Genomic DNA, 4808 nt, shown 5'->3' on the forward strand with positions numbered 1-4808 from the left:
CCGCTTTCTACTCATCGCTAATTCTTCTGTGTGAACGCAAAAGACACGACAGATCCCGTGGGGCTATAGGATGGTTGTGTTCATCGATGAAATCCTTGACAAACCAATGACATGTTTCCTCCTGTCTTGCCATCACCAATTTAGCTTTACACCCTACACGAGTTATACTCCGTGGCCTCCTCTTTCTATCTTCCATGTTCCTCTTCATGTGCTTCTCTTGACGAACCCCTTCACGACTCCACACAAATTTCCTTAAAATTATATGGCAGTTGGATTCATCCCACTTGACATAACTTCTCCGGACACTAAAACCTTTCTCAAGACCATATTTGTGAATCTTTAACCTTCATCCTCACTATTAAACATCTTGTTGGCTATATGATAGTACTCCATGATTGACTCATGACTTACATCCGCCATGTCTTCGTGCATCACAATTCAGACGAATAAAAATCTAAAAAGACAAACATACATGCATGAAAAACCAGTATGAAATCTTGCGTGGAATTTAAACTTTGCTCCTTGTACATGTTATGGCAAGCGATCATAAACGTCCATAAACTGGGTCCCCCATAAACTAGTGAAGTGACCATGGATGATGAAAAATTCTAAATTGAATTGCATGCACTAGGGAAACCTAAATCGATGATGACTAAACAAATCTAAGTAGGAAGTGCAGGCTATGAAACAAAGTAAGTTTGTGGCGATATCTCCCACAGGCATTGATATCTCCTGCTGCATCAAGAAAAACAAGCCTACTTTGGGAACAAGCATTGATATCTCCCGACGGCCTAACCAAGGGGCCAACCGCAGAGTATAGATCCATCTACGAGGAAGTTGGAGTTTTGCCAAGAGTCACTTCCAACGGGCCAATCAAACGGGGAGGAGTTGAGATTCGGGTGATTCATATCTTATGATGCAAGCCAGGAAGCGATGTGATCGGAGGGGGCGAGTTCCTATAGCGCCGCCACCGTCGCCGCCGACACTACCACCGCAGATGTCGCGCCTTAATCTTCTTCCTGCCGCCGGGCACGTCGTTTATAGTGAATGGGACGAGGTGGAGGACGAGGACGACGCCGACGACGGTGTTGGTTCCTCTCGCCGAGCTCGTCGGGCAGAAGGAAGAGGACGAGAACGAGGACTGGATCTAGATGTTGTGGACGTGATCGGTTGAAAACAGAATATTTTACCTTGGACCATTATACCCTTCTCTGATTTAACTAATTAGGTTAATATATTTTTAATCCCCCACCAGATCGGACGGCTAATAAAAATCGGAGGGGTAAGTACTCGAAAGTACTGCCAGTACTTCCCCAATCGCCGTAAAGGAGCTCCTCATATACTCCCTCCGTCCCTAAATACTTGTCTTTCTAGGCATTTCAACAAATGACTATATACGGAGCAAAATGAGTGAATCTACATTCTAAAATATGTCTACATACATCCGTATATAGTAGTCATTTGAAATGTCTAGAAAGACAAATATTTAGGAACGGAGGGAGTATATGCCATCGTAAGTGTTTCCTCTACCTTGACAAAGAACTCAGCTGTTCTTTAATCGAAGTTTTAAAATAGCTGGCTATAGACCCGTTATAGCCATGCAATAGTGGTGAGCAGGGTATCGCTACACTATAGTAGTTTGAGCAGGGTGCTGATATTTGGCATAGCCCGCTATGCGCGAAATTAAGCTTATTTTCATGATTATGTATTTCTATCTAGTGTTATGAATTTATAATGTGAACTTTTACTTCTTAGGTTTCATTCTCTTCACCATACTCATTTCCGGACAAACTACTATCTTATCATGCCATACTATGACTACATATACAACACTGTGGACAAGTCATCGGACACGTCTATGAAAACTCTCTCAAGGAAAAAGAGAAAGCAGTAGATCTGGTTCACCTTACCCATCTTACCAGCCTTCAGTCCATCTATCATACAAGGTCTCGGTTTTCCCAATATGCCTCCAAGCCTTATACTTCCAAGTGGCAACTATGGATCATGTGACCTGTGTCGTGGCTCTCCATGGTCCTCACATGGCTATATGGTTCTTGCTTCACTATTGAAAGAAATGCCATGATTAAACTCAGTATGTCATACCAAGATACAAGTTCCATGTAAGAATTATGTAAAGTTCACAAGACCTTGTTAACAAAAAATATATAGAATGTTCTTGTTGAGAGATAGCTTCTATCGATTATAACCACCAAGCTTTTCATTTCTGCAGTATGGCTTGAACTGGGAGAAGTAAGCCATTAATAGTCTGATTGTAAAGCCATATGTGAAGCCAGCAAGAAAGGCGCCAAAGTAACTAGTCTTGGACTTCTAAATCAGGTATATTTCTTCAGCTTCTGAAACTTCAAACTATTCTTCATCGTCAGTTCACTCGAGCATGCTTTAGAAAGTACTAATGCGTTGTAGCTTGTAGCTACCGTTGTAGGATTTGTAAAACATATGCATAGGAAAACATGGGTTTGGATTATCATGTCATCTTAATAAATGGCAATGTGCATTGACAGGGAATTTTAACATCCTTTATGGGGAAAAAAATCATGTACAGTACTACAGGATTGATTTTTTTTATTACACATAGGAAATTCAAAATGCAGGATTCTTTCCAACAGATTAGATTAGATGAAGATTTTCCTTATTAACTCGTAGAAACGAATCATAAGGAAAAATTGCTATGGTTTGCAGTCGTATGTATCAAACATCTCATGTAGCAAAAATCCCTAAGGACTATAAAGATCCTTTGAATCAAAGAGGCACTAAAATTACATAGTCGATGCTCATAATAATATTGAAGTATCTTTACCCAACAGGGTCACAGCCTCAATGGAAGTGGGCAACCATATCTTCAAAACTACCCAAACATGGGGGTAGCACTGGTGCATGGCACCAACCTAGCTGCTGCAGTCGTTGTCAATAGTATCCCCCAAGGCACAGATGAAGTAGTTCTTGCAGGAAATATTTCAAAAGTGGCTCGTGCTGTGGCTGCAGCGTTGTGCAAGAAAAATATCAAGGTCAGGTCAAAAATATTTGGATCTCCTTCAGTCACATGGAGATATGATGTTTTCTTGTACTAACAAAGCAACACCTCTGTGCAGGTCATAATGTCAAAACAAACAACATCATCATATCCTTAAGCCCAAAATACCAGAAGATGCAGCTTACAACCTTTTATTATCAAAATACTGGCACTGCAATGGTAAGAAGATATGCTTGTATGCCTGGAGGGACATTATGGATAATCATATAATGGAGTCTAGTCTAATTTTACAGGTATGGGTAATTGGAGAAGGTTTAAATGCCTCTGAACAGCTGACGGCAGCAAAAGGGACAAGGTTTATCCCATACTCACAGTTCCCACCAAGAACGATATGGAGGGACCGCTACACCTACTCAATCACTCCAGCAATGGGTGTTACTAAAACACTGACAAATGTTCATTCATGCGAGGTAATAATTAAGGCCCCAGTGAACTGCAATTGTGCAACAACTACACTAGCTATATGTCCTTCTTAGGTTAACCAACTTCATAACATTTCAGAATTGGCTGCCAAGGAGGGCAATGAGTGCATGGCGTGTTGCTGGTATTGTTCACGCGTTGGAGGGATGGAAAGATCATGAGTGCGGAGACACGGTGCTAGACATGGACAAAGTTTGGTCAGCTGCAATTTTGCACGGGTTCCGCCCAATTGCTGAAGCTTCATGCTCTAGTTGCAAGTCATCAGCCGGAATAAGACTTACATGAATGGAGATGTGTTAAGCCCGCAAGCCTTGCTAAGAAGATACATTGGCTAGCATAAGTGTGGCATGAAATTTAAGTAGTTTGATCTACCAAGGTTACTTGGCATGCTATTACTACCTTAGACATCTCCTATAATAATAAATTAAATAGCCGTATACCCGCGCATTTGCACGGCTAGGTCCAATGCGCGTTTATTTAATATTATTTCCTCTTAAAACGATTTGGTCCACCGCAGCCTAGCTAAATATAGCCGAAATATATATCTTGCATCCAAATGATTGTAATTAGTTCTAAACGAGACAAAAATCTATGCACGCACAATTGAAAGAATAGAAAACATGTAGGTGTTGGCACAGACCATTGATCTAAAGGATATGCTAGATGTACATCTCAAGATATATTATGATGTACATAAGATAAGTAGTAATAACTGAATCTTTATGAATGAACAACCTAAATGTAGTACTTTCCAGAGCAGCCATGCAGGAGTTCCTTATAGTATTAATGAACTTCTATTCCTAGTTGACAGAAGTACGCTCCAAGAAACATCATGTGTACATGGCAGAATGCAAACGAAAAATGCAGTCCTGATAACTATTAAAAAAAGCTTCTATTCATGAATTCTTGCAAATCCAGAACGATAACTGGACATGGCATACATGACACTATGACATGAAGTAAATATTAGACGTAACAAAAAAAGACAAATCATTGGAAAGGCTGGATAGTTTAATAATTACAGCCCAGGCAAAATCCTTATATTGTCAATGATAGTCAATAGTTCATAATTGTGTAGTGGAGTCTTGCATAAAAAAATTACTTGCAAAGAACAAATGTAAGAGAGCTCAGGTACGGACTGAGATACAAAATATGCAAGATGATAATGTGGGAACACTAAAAAACAGAAAGCTTTGTGCAGCAACATAGCTGAAACATTAGCGAACATGAGAGGGGCAGCATTTTGGCCTGTCCACTTTTCACTCTTGAACATCAAGGAATTGGTGACCCCTTCCCCACCCCGTGTTGTGAACTCATCCCAAAAACTTGACAGAGC

General features: G+C 40.4%; 1 pseudogene; it reads left to right on the forward strand.

Moving 5' to 3' along the window:
* The first annotated feature begins 997 nt into the window (after window positions 1–997).
* On the forward strand, window positions 998–4105 carry LOC123083995 (very-long-chain aldehyde decarbonylase GL1-5-like; annotated as a pseudogene).
* The last annotated feature ends 703 nt before the right edge of the window (window positions 4106–4808 follow it).

This window comes from Triticum aestivum, chromosome 4A (genome assembly GCF_018294505.1).
Source record: "Triticum aestivum cultivar Chinese Spring chromosome 4A, IWGSC CS RefSeq v2.1, whole genome shotgun sequence".
In the NCBI taxonomy this organism is placed as follows: Eukaryota; Viridiplantae; Streptophyta; class Magnoliopsida; order Poales; family Poaceae; genus Triticum; species Triticum aestivum.